This window comes from Ochlerotatus camptorhynchus, unplaced genomic scaffold (genome assembly GCF_037179485.1).
Source record: "Ochlerotatus camptorhynchus isolate MF236.1 unplaced genomic scaffold, CSIRO-AGI_Acam_v1.1 ptg000137l, whole genome shotgun sequence".
NCBI classification, from domain to species: Eukaryota; Metazoa; Arthropoda; class Insecta; order Diptera; family Culicidae; genus Ochlerotatus; species Ochlerotatus camptorhynchus.
The window spans coordinates 1,764,318-1,777,033 of record NW_027040627.1 but is presented as its reverse complement, the minus strand read 5'-3'; the positions used below and the strand labels follow the sequence as shown (position 1 = coordinate 1,777,033).

At 42.5% G+C, this 12,716-nt stretch overlaps 2 protein-coding genes and 1 non-coding gene across 6 annotated transcripts in view; 2 read left to right on the top strand and 1 right to left on the bottom strand.

The window, feature by feature from the left end:
* LOC135700502 (uncharacterized) overlaps positions 1 to 12,716 on the bottom strand; it is a 430,325-nt gene that overhangs the window by 377,112 nt on the left and 40,497 nt on the right. The gene's annotated exons all lie outside the window — the stretch shown is intronic.
* The window catches only part of LOC135700489 (uncharacterized), a 325,126-nt gene that overhangs the window by 274,743 nt on the left and 37,667 nt on the right, over positions 1 to 12,716 (top strand). The gene's annotated exons all lie outside the window — the stretch shown is intronic.
* TRNAL-CAG (transfer RNA leucine (anticodon CAG)) lies at positions 3,462 to 3,544 on the top strand. The gene has a single exon. It is a non-coding gene; the product is annotated as a tRNA-Leu (tRNA).

The following is a 12,716-nucleotide window of genomic DNA, read 5'->3' as shown; positions in this document are numbered from 1 at the left end:
AACTCCTGATGAATAACAATGAGGAGGACCACACAATGGTTGCTGCCGAGAAAACAGACGATCGCGTGGCCTGCTTTTGTCGACAGCCGAGTGAACACTTTGTTATAGATTTGGGACTCTTGATTTTGTTTCGAGATTTGTGACTCAGAAATCAACCAAAATATTGAAAAAGAATTTCTTAAACCTTGAATAAATATAATAGCTTAACATTTCGGATTGTGAACCATTCGTAAGATCTTGGATTAAAACAATAAAAAAAAATCTTGGCATTGGCAAAGCGCTCTGATAATTTCAAAGGAATTTTGAATTTGAATTGAATTTTTAGAATTTTCTTGAAAAACTCCTCAAAGTTACCTGGAACTCAGTTAGAATCCACATTTTTAAGAATTATCCCTAGAATTCCCGTACAATTATCTGAAAAAACTCATTCGGTACTCTCATCAAAAGTCTTCAGACATTTCTTCAAAGAATCAGAATTCTAAAATTTTGTTCAAGTCCAAGAGTCGTGATTTTGACGTAGGACTACATCTGTGATTTCTATATGGGAGTACACTTTGTGAAAACTGAAAATGGAACATGTAACAAAATTATGAAAGATTTTGAGCGTTAATTACTCAGCTGCCCCTGGATCAATTTCAACAATGTTAGCACCAATCGATCAGAAATATGCATCTGTTAAATTCAAAACTTTATCATTTTTTCAAAATGTCACTATCGATAATTGCACGAATGTATGACTATTGCTATGATAATTAAAATTATCACCGATTGCCTGCGAAAAGCGATTTCCCTAACATAGATTTCAAAGTTGAATTCCATCCGGTCTCACCAAACAGTGTATTTATTCAATCAGTGGTGGTGTTCTCCATTTCAAAACGAAAGGCTCCCCCAAGCAGCTAGCTATCAAGGCTGGCCCTAACCGTTGATCGGATTCAGTTCCAATCAGCGTGTGTGGTGGCCAAGGTCATCAATCGGGTCACCATCAGGTAGGGTAAGACTTTCTCTACCCGACGGTAATGTTGGTTTACGTGGGCGTACCTTGAATTCCTAAAAATCATCGAGAGAAGTCATTGTATACAAAAGCTGTTACGCCTAATTCAAGCTCTATCTAGATATGTTTAAATCTAACATACCATGTACTTTAAGGCAACATTGGGGGTGCAATTTCAAAAACCAAAGTCGGTCGTGGCATGAAAGTGGTCTGATTTTGATCCAGAGATGATGGATTTTAATTCTGAATACACCAATCTATAGGATTTTTTTCTACGAATCTGTTAAAATTAAGACTATATCATTTTTCAAAATGTCACTATTGAAAATTGCACGAATGTGCAAATGTTGCTATGATAATTAAAATAATCACCGCTTGCCTGCGAAAAGTGATTTCCCTAACACAGATTTCAAAGTTGAATTCCTTCCAGTCTCCCCAAACGGTGTTTATTCAATCTCCGTGTGGTGAGTGGTGTTGTTCTCCAGTTCACAACGAAAGGCTGCCTGCAATAATCCACGGCCCATACAAATTAAAAATAAAATGTATGGACAGTAGACTGATGCAAAATTTGAAATTTTCGCTCCACAGTGCTCAAACGGTTCCAAATTGGGTCCTGCTTAGCCTACCAAAATTTGAACTACTTTAGTAAGAAACTGACTTGGCAGTGTGCACAAAATACATTACCAATTTTTGAATTGTTCTCATCTTCATCCAGTAAATTATCGAACCATTAGAGTGTCGACTTTATATCCTGAAAATTTACTAGGTAGTTTAAAAAAAATAGTTCAAGAGTTCTCTCTAATCTAATCTAATCTAATACAAACGCAGCCAGTACGAGAAAGCATCCTGGAAAATGATTGGGTTAGATGAGGTCTAATCATTTTTCTTGTCTAATTGATGTTTACAGCATATCTGAGATATGATATAAACATCAATACGGCCAGGCCTACTGCGTTGTATTTGCCGCAAAGATGATTCTTGGAAATGAATGGGAACATTTCTTGAATCTACAGGGGTGTAAGGATGCGTGGACATACCGTACCAAACGCTCCGAGTTACTATGTGTAGTTGTGTGTAATGTGTAAATATTTGTACAATATTGAAGAATCATAAAATAATGCAATGGAAGGATCTTACCGAATTTTCTCCTATGTTGGTAGTGACTCTTCTATAAAACATAATTATTTGCAGATAAAAAAGAGGGATCTCACCCAAATAGTCAAGTGGAGCTCCTCCTTATCAGATATTCCAGAAAAATTGCTATGCCAGCTCCGATGCTTCAAGTGAACATTTTCAAGCCACTCGTCAGCGTGGATTACAAAGAGCCATAGATAGAGATGAATAAGCAGCTTGTGAAGAAATTCACTTTGAAGTTTAGCTCTGGTTGGGCAAACGGCCTCCAATAGATTTTGACCGGATTAGCAACCAAATAAAGGGGGAAAAACACAACAATCGACGGAAAATCGACACTGACTACTTCTTGAACGCTTGGAAATAAATGTTGTCACATACTTTGAAGTATTTTGAAATCATAATTGTTCAATTTACGGAAGGAAAAAACGCAGCTGAAAAAAACAACACGTCAGATTTTCAGCCAAGAAAATTAGTTCAAGAGTTCTCTCCGTCAAAAATTTAATGATATAGAAATGTCAGAAAGTGTCAGAATGCAATCGTTTTGATGTCAGAAGTACATTTTTTTATACATTATACATAATATATAAGTAAAAGCTACATACAGAAAGAATTCAGTTATCTATGTGAAAAGCAAATAATTTTCAGTTGTGAAAGGTTAAATGTTTGAAAATTATTGCCAATTCAGGAATTCACTGTCTCTGGTATTAGTTGATTCAACAACTGTAGCATTAATAGCATGATGCGGTTATTAGCATCGATGGTATTTGTTTGATGAATTGGGAACATATGCTCATTAAAGTAATATTTCCAATAAAACTTTGCTCAACGATTGATATAGATACTAGAAAGTTAGACTTGTCACAAAACACACATTTTTCACTGAGATTATTTCTAATATAGCAGTTTGCGGCAGTACACAATGCCTCTCAAAAATAATTACAGTGTATATTCACTTCCGCTAAGAAATATACGTACCAGTTTACTACTAAGCCTATCTCCACAACTGAACAATTCCACTCAGTGACTCGCACACATCGTCTCCGTTGACGTGTATACCACCATCTCGACGCATCAGTAAAGATAACGCACGCCACACTCTCCCGGACCGTGGCATGTGTGTGAGCAGGGCAACGCAACCGGCAATAGTAAATATAATAAAGATAGCTGAGCCACCCGACCCGAGCGGAATACACAAAAATAGCTTCCTCTATTAGTGTGCTGCCGCCCCTGGATAGACGATAGATACTACACTTTTATTGATCATCATGCGATCTGCTGAGCCAAGTTGAGTCACGTAAGCCGATCGCGTCTAGCACTTGACCGAATCCCCACACAAGTCAGGATGGCCGAGCGGTCTAAGGCGCTACGTTCAGGTCGTAGTCTTCTCTGAAGGCGTGGGTTCGAATCCCACTTCTGACAACTCTTTTTTTTCTCCCAACCATTATTAGACTGTTAAAAATGAGAAATCAGTACCGTCATTTAACATTAATTTCCCTGCGAATGATCCCCCAACACGTGGACCCAGGGGAGTTAACCCGTCACTCTCCCCGCCGCCGATTGGTGGTAAGCGCTGGGGAAAAACTGCTGTTCGCATTAATTTTGCAACTTGCTGATTAATTTTCTGTGATTTTTCGCGATTAATTGAGTGCATATATGCGCATAAATCGGGTGTGTGTGGACATGTGTGCATGCTATTTAAGTACTTTTTTTTCGGGTGAACCCAACCAAAACGGGAGTGCAGCGGCGGTGGCAGTACGACAAATTGGGTGGCCTCACTGGCGTTGTTGTTGGACTTAATCGTCCCTCGGGGTAATTTTTATGTATTTCAAATGAGAAAAGGTCGGAGTGATAATCAGGCTGCCCCGTTGTTGTTGGGAACCGACCGGCCGGGAGCACTTAGGGGTCGTCTGAAATTCGAAAACATCCCGCGAGCATGTCTTTTGGGCGGTAGAGAGATGATGGTTTTCGTTTTGCCTACCGTTGCAACAACTGTCGTGTTGCGTTGTTTGGTGGAGGGTCCGGAAAAATAAATTATGACTGTGAGTCAATTAATTACATGTATTATGGATGTCCGTATGATTAAATTTATGTACGGACGATTACGTACTTTTCAAATTACGAGTTTTTTATGTGTGAGCGAGCACAGAGAGAGAGAGAGAGAGAAAGAGCAACCGAGTGGCTGATTAAATGCGATTGTTTCTTTTAAGTGAGTGTTGGATTTGCATGGAGGATATAAACGGGTAATTTTAAAACTCATTTACCTTAAAGATCCATATGGTGCCTTATGGTGTTTAGTGTTAGTTGGCACTTACCTGTAAATGAAAAAGGCATAAGAAAAAGAAAAACAATTAGCAATTTGAAGTTAACAGTTGTTTCTTAGGTTTTGCCAGGATTGTACAATTAATTTAGATGATACCCATTGTCAATTTATGTATAGCTAATTTCTTTTCAACAATTAATAATCATTATTATACCTTCTTCAAACTGCAGATGGTGTAACAGTTTCAGGCCAAAAAGGAGAAAAAATAAAAATAAATTGAGTCGACTTTGCATAATTATGTGTTATGGGCAATAATTCACATTATTGCAAAAAATCGACAAACAATGAAAAAGTGACCAAAAGTGACATTTATTGATCTGATAGATATGGTTCCAATTTTTCGTAGATTACGATTGTCTAAGCCATTTTTCGACATCTTAAGCTTGGAAAACTTTCGTGACGCGAATGCTGCCTCTCATGTTTTCTCGAATATTGTCGTCTGTGCGATCGATCAGTTTGTACTCAGGACAACTCCACCCATTTCTAGTAATCCTCCTTGGTCCAATCACCAACTCAAGCGACTGAAGTCATCCAAAGGAGCTGCCTTGAAGAAATTTTCGTAAACTTCGAACGGAGGCATCGAAGAAGAAGTACAACCTCGTTAACAAACAGTATAAGCGGTTCAACAAACAGCTTTATCAAGCCCATCAGCGCCATCTACAAACTAAACTCAAGGCAAATCCCAAGAGTTTCTGGAATCATGTGAAAGATCAACGGAAGGAATCGGGCTTTTTTTCCTCTGTTCGGGACCTAACACCACTGCGACCAGTAATTTGATTATTTTAGTATATCCCGTGTCCTTAGGTTTAGTGCATATCGTATTACTCCACCACTATTGAGAAATGATGAAGAATTCGATTTTTTTTACAGTTGTCATTCTTGCATTTATCGCAAGGATCCGACTTTAATTGAAAGGTCCCGCTATTTATACCCTTCGGAGTATTGAAACACCCTCCAAAGGCGCGCCCCTTTGTCAGTCAACATTGGATTCCTAAGCAAAATTAAGGAATGACAACAATAATGACCATGCATCAGAACCCTAGTCTTACCCCACTTCAAACTAGGGAACAACGAATAGAAGATTAGGAATCACATAGATGAAGACTAACTAACTCATTTTTCCTTGTTTCAAGATCATCCTCGGTCCAAGCAACTCGAAGACTTATCACAATTAATAAGGCATAAAAAGTAACAAGGACTAAGATGTGTTCCTTTGATTACTGAACTAGTTTGAAGTAGTCAAGACTAGGAATCGGTGGTAGATCTTACATCCCGTAACGTACTAAGAAAAGGTGATCTACCCACGTTACGGGGAGGAATCGAACTTCCCTTCTACCATGTACAATACGGATCGAGAAGAGTCTGATACGGATGAAATCGCTAACCTGTCCATGTCACAATTCAGCAGTGTCTTCGTCAAAGAAAATTTACCTAACGAGCACATCGTAGTCACCGTAAGCGAGGTTACTGTACTTTCTACTGTTGTACCGCATCCGCCTATCCCGACTAATGATGTTCGTAGACTTCGTTAGAAAAAATCGTTCAGCTCTGGCCCTGACGGAATCCATTCCGCTGTTATTAAGAACTGTATTGGAGTGCTGACCGCACCTTTAGCATCCATCTTCAACCTAGCTTTGGATTCTGGGATCTTTCCCGACGACTGGAAGGATTCTTTTGTTTTCCCTGTCTTCAAAAAAGGCAATATGCAGTCGGTGTCCAACTACCGTGGCATCGCTGCTTTATGTGCTTTCTCAAAACTTTTTGAACTATTGGTGCTAGATTATTTAAAACACACATGCTCTAGGTACATCGTGACCGAACACACCGGATTTATGCCGAAGAGGTCGACCGCTACAAATCTCGTTCAATACATCAAGTGGATGCTATCTACAACGATCTTTCCGCTCCTTTTGATGAAATCAATCACGAGATAACAGTGGCCAAACTAGAGCGACTTGGCTTTCACGGTTCCCTTCTTGATTGGCTTCGCTCATACCTCACCGGTCGCCATATGTCAGTGAAGATAGGAGATCATATTTCTCAACTGTTCGCTGTTTCTTCTGGTGTACCTCAAGGCAGTCATCTGGGACCGTTCATATTTTTATTGTATCTGAATGACGTTCACTTTTCTATCCATTGCCTGAAGTTTTCTTATGCTGTCTTGTCATCAAAGATCGAAGTGATGCATTGTTTCTCAGCGGCAGCTCGACATTTTTGCTGTTTGGTGCGACAAGAACAGGATGGTATTGAATGCTTCTAAATGTGCCATTATAACGTTTTCCAGCAAGAAAAAAATACCTAGATATTATGCTTACAGCCTGCAGGAGCAAATATTAAGCCGTGAGTTTACCATAGAAATAACTCAGCTATGAAATCGAACATCTTCTTTGGCAATCCCAACGCCCGTCGAGAACCTAGCAACAATATCTGCATCGATCGTGTAGCTGTACCCAAGACGAATCGTTTGAAAGTCATCGGTGTCACCCTCGATTGGTCACTGACTTTCAAGCAGCATTGTTAGACTGTGAAAACTACATGCGACTCAAGACTGCGAATTCTTAAAATAATTGGGACTAAACTTCCACGAGGGCAACGCGAGTCTCTTCTGTGCATCGGATCGTCAATCGTTACGTCACGCGTTCTCAACGGCATCGGACTCGTCAGTAGATCGAAGGATTCGGTTGTGCTAACTCTCGCACCCATCTACAACCGGATGGTCCGGGTCACCTCGGGAGCTTACGTCACCAGCCCGATTCCAGCGATCATGGCTGAAGCGGGCACATAAACGTTCGATAGCTTGGTTTTTCACGCAACAATTCGGTTGCTGGAGAAGGACCACAGAAATGTTGGCCTTCCAGTCTTCCAAGGTGTATCCGATCTTCTGAAGGTGGTTGATATAAATATTCTTACCAAGCCACGCATTGTATGTGACGTGAAACGACAGGTGAAAGCTGGATACAGTGTATCCCATCGTTCAGGAGTTGCTGGCAAACCGGTTTCACCGTGCTGCGGGCTATCTATACCGACGGTTCTAGGTGTGAAGACAGAGTAGGAGCAGGAGTATTCAGCAGCAGTGTGCAGAGACCAATAGGCCTTCCGTCACAATGTAGCGTTTTTTGGGCGGAGGCCTTTGCAATCAACTCGGCTGTCAACTGGCCGAGTACAATAAATTACCTGATTAATCTGTCCGATTCGGCTAACTGTCTTTCAGCAAAAGAGAGTGACAAATCGCAGCATCCCTGGATCCAAGAAATTGAATATCTGCTTCAAAACCGTCGGATTCACTTGTGTTGGGTTCCCGGCCACGCCGGCATCCGTGTCAACGAAGAAGCGGACCGACTTACGAAATAATCTGCCACTCAACAGCGGTATTCCAGGAAAAGATGTCATTAAGGCAATGAACCAAACCGTCCGTCAACAGTGGGAAGCACAACTAACAGATGTCAAGTTGAAGGAGATAAAACGTGACATGGATCGATCAGAACAGTACTTACTGTTCAGGCTGACACATGATTTTCTATAAAAGAAATCATCGCCACCGACATGCGAATGCTATGGAACGGTTATGGATGTTCGGCACGTAATTCTCCACTGCAGTAAATTTGAAAAAAAGTCAGGACGAAACATAGGATCGATCCAACTAGTCTTCACACGGCACTATGCAACGATGATGACAGTGAAAAGCGGTTGCTGAAGTTCCTGCATGAAGTTAAAATAGATATCGAACATTGGGGAAACGAGGAAAACAGAGAAGCGGATTCAGAGGACGTTAAGGACAACAAAAGAAAACAGAGGATGATGAAGAAGAAACATACAAACCTTGGAGCAGAAGAAGACATGAATGGAGAACAAGACGAAGAAAGCGGGTCAGAAGATCAAGCGAAAAAGGAGAAGAAGATAGAGAAAAATAATCGTGGATGGTTATGCAAAGGAATAAGCAGAGGGCGAAGCAAACCGAAAAGGGATGAAGGAAGACGGAAAGGTGATTACAGGCTTAAGCACGGTTGAAAAATATGGCGATAAAGAAGGTGAAACCGGGTATCAAAAGAAGTGGAAAATCGAAAAATGAAAATCAGCAGAAGATTGAAGTGGATGAAAATCCAAGAAGCAGGAAATGAAAAGCTGATGGAGAGAAAAAGACAGAGGCGTCGCGTGCCTCATTTGTTTACCTGTGCACCAAGCTTTGTTCGTTATACACAGAAAAAAAAATCTGAATTTTAACTATCGCGTAAAATATCCCCTCGTTTAATTTTGAGCTATACTTAGCATAAACAGCGAAATCGTCTGCAAGCTTGCATGCAATATTGCTAATTTATGCCATATTGCGCTTAAATTTACACGAAATATCGCGTAAATTTATGCCAAATCTAGCGTAAATTTTATGTACGCTATATCTTGCAGAAAATTACATGAATTTTTCGAACGGTGTAGTTTACCACCACATATTAGTTTTTGTTTTATTTTTCAATGCTCCATGAATTCGAGGGACATATTCTCCATCACTATATTAATCAATACCTAAGGTAACATTTGAAGGGCCTATCATCTTGTATAAACAAAACTTGTATGGCCCTTTTCGCGCTAACCGAAATAGGAGGAATTGCAAAACTAAAACATTTGTTGATACAAAACAATGTCAAAATCTGGAGAAAATTAATAGTCCCCTGCGTAGCAAACTGGAATTAATCAACAATCAGAACAACACTATCAGAATGAACCAGGGGAAGCTCATAACTTTTGACAGGCGCACCGGCGCAACTATCGGTAATTGAGAGATTCACAACTGACATGAGAGTGAGAGCGGGCTTTTGCGCACTCTTTCTCCATTTTTCACTTGATCACAATCAGATATCCAAGTGCACAGCGAGAAATGCACACTTTGGGCACACATACATCACAAATGTTCTTCTAATTTAAACTCACATATTAAAACCGGTCAGCAAGTATGATAACGTCCAAAGCGTACCAGACTGCTGTTTCCGTGTTGCTCCCGTTTGACGCGTGACTGCTGAAAGTTTCAATTACAACTAGTGGTGCAAACCGCCATGTATTGTGGAAAATTTGTGGTATGTTTCAAGAGGTTATAGAAGGTCTGCTTGGCTTACATCAGGTATTTGACCATTCACAAACTTGTCACCCGCCACCCAAAAAAGCTCGCTTTTAGGTGTAAATAGTGCAGTTTAGTCATGGTAGTGTTATCGACATGCTTAAAAATCAATGCATTAGGGATTAGGCAGAGTATCCGAACTGAATTTAACCCTTTTTGAAGCAAACTAAGGTCGAAGATTTAATTGACCACCCTATAAAATAGTGTATTAATGGTCACTTGTGGTCTGGAGTAAAGAAGTACAGCTATAATGTGACCATAAAATCTATTAAAAATCTAAACGCATTTTTTTTAAATTATTTACACCTGTGTCGTGCACAAGTTGCACATGTGAACACGACGCTACTGGAAAAAGAATATGGAAGCTGATGGGAATACAAGAAGGGAACTAGCAGCAGGCTTAGAGGAAGAACGTTGAAGATAATATGATAGTGAAGAAATCAATGAAATAGAGTACTGTTCCGTAGTATGGGCTCCATTTTACAGCAACGGGGTGAATCGTATTGAGGCCATTCAACCATAGTATGGTGATAGAGGAAATGCCTCACCAAACCCGAGCGTCTGTTCACCATGGAGGTGCGGCTCAAAACGGTGTCAGTTCTCCATGTTAGGAGCGGCTGATCACCGTCCTATTGCCAGCGTTCAACTCTAAACAGAGCTGTGCGCGATGGTCCCCCGGCGAGACAGGAGGTTGCAAATACTGAAGAAAGAAATACGGATCGGAACAATCGGCACAGACATATGACGAACTTCAACCACGCAACTTCAAAGTCGTTGCACTGCAGGAACTTTGCTGGACGGGACAAAAGGTATGGAAAAGCGGGCATCGAGCGGCTACTTGCTACCAGAGCTGTGGCACCACCAACGAGCGGGGAACCGGCCTTGCAGTGCTGGGTAAGATGCGCCAACGCGTGAGTGGTTGGCAGCCGATCAACGCGAGGATGTGCAAATTGAGGATTAAGGGCCGTGTCTTCAACTACAACATTATCAACGTGCACTGCCCACACAAAAGGAGACCCGACGACGAGAAAGAAGCGTTCTATGCGCAGGGACGCAACGGGACATCAAAATCGTCATCGGCGACATGAACGCTCAGGTTGGACGGGAGGCAATGTACAGACCGGCAATCGGGCCAAACAGCCTGCATGCCGTATCGAACGACAACGGCCAATGATGCGTGAACTTTGCAGCCTCTCGGGGTATGGTAGTGGTACCTTTTCCCCCGCAAGGATGTCCACAAAGGCACCTGAAGATCACCTGACCAACACACAGAAAACCAAATCGATCACGTTCTAATCGACGCGAAATTCTTCTCCGACATTATCAACGTCCGCACGTACCGCAGTGCGAACATAGATTCGGACCACTACCTAGTTGCAGTATGCATGCGCTCAAAACTCGACGTAGAAGTTGGACGGCGCGACCCAACGTTGAGCAATTACGGGACGCCGGAGTTGCCCAGGACTACGCGCAACAGCTGAAAGTTGCAATACTCACGGAAGAGCAGCTTGGCGCAGCTTCTCCTGAAGATGGCTGGAGGGACATCCGTTCCGCCATAGGTAGTACTGCTGCAGTGGAACTAGGTACTGCGACCCCGGACCGAAGAAATGACTGGTTTGACGAGGAATGCAAACTGTTAGTAGCGGAGAAGAATGCAGCATGGGCGAGAATGCTGGACGCACGAGATTAAATGTGGAGCGATGCAGAATAAACTCGGTTATCCGAAGAAAGAAGCGTTAGCAGGAAGACCGAGATCGCGAGGCGATGGAAAATCTGTACCACGTAAACGACACACGGAAGTTCTACGAGAAGCTAAATAGTTCGCGCAAAGGCTACGTGCCGCAAGCCGATATGTGCAAGGACTTGGACGGTAACCTTCTCACGAACGAGTGTGAGGTGATTGAGAGGTGGAAGCTGTACTATGACGAGCACTTCAACGGTGATGCAGCAGGAAACGAAGGTGGCACGGCAACAGACCTTGGAGCACGTGCAGAAGACGACAGGCTACCGGCCCCTGAACTTCAAGAAGTTGAGGAGGAGATCGGTTGGCTGAAGAAGCTATTAAAGTGCGGTGGTGAAGCACTGGCTAGAGCGCTGCACTGAGTAATTGCCAAGATTTGAGAGAAGGAGATATTATAGGAAGTGGATGGAAGGTATGCCCAATCTACAAAAAGGGCGACAAATTAAATTGCTGCAACTACCGCGCGATCACACTGCTGAGCGCCGCCTACAAGGTACTCTCCCAAATTCTATGCCGCCGCCTGTCACCATTTGCAAGTGAGTTCGTGGGGCAATACCAGGCGGGATTCAGCAGGTTCTGCAGAAATGCCGCGAATACAACCTGCCCACACATCATTTGTTCATCGATTTCAAATCCGCATACGACACAATCGATCGAGATGAGCTGTGGCAGATTAGCAGATTACGGATTTCCGGATAAACTGACGCGATTGGTCAAGGCGACGATGGATCGAGTGATGTGCGTTGTTCGAGTATCGTGGACACTCTCGAGTCCCTTTGAAACTCGAAGTAACGGCAAGGTGATGGAATTTCGTGTCTACTATTCAACATCGTGTTAGAAGGTGTGATCAGAAGAGCTGGGATAGACACGAATGGCACGATCTTCAAGAAGTCCAACCAGCTTCTTGGTTTCGCCGATGACATTGACATCGTGGCACGGAACTTTGAGACGATGGCGGAAACGTACATCAGACTGAAGACTGAAGCTAGGCGGATTGGACTTGCCATCAACGTATCAAAGACAAAATACATAAAAGGAAGAGGTTCTAGGGAATACAATGTTAGCCTCCCACCCCGAGTTCAGATTGACGGTGACGAAATCGAGGTGGTCGATGAGTTCGTGTATTTGGGCTCACTGGTGACCGCCGAAAATGATACCAGCAGAGAAATTCAAAAACGCATTATGGCAGGGAATCGTGTCTACTTTGGACTCCGGAAGACGCTCCGGTCGAATAAAATTCGCCGCCGCATAAAGTTGACTGTCTACAAGACGCTGATTAGACCGGTGGTCCTCTACGGCCACGAGACCTGGGCTATACTTGTGGAGGAACAACCCTTGGTGTTTTCGAACGGAAGGGGTGTTGCGTACCAGCTACGGTTGAGTGCAGATGGATGACGGAACGTTGAGGAGGCGAATGAATCAC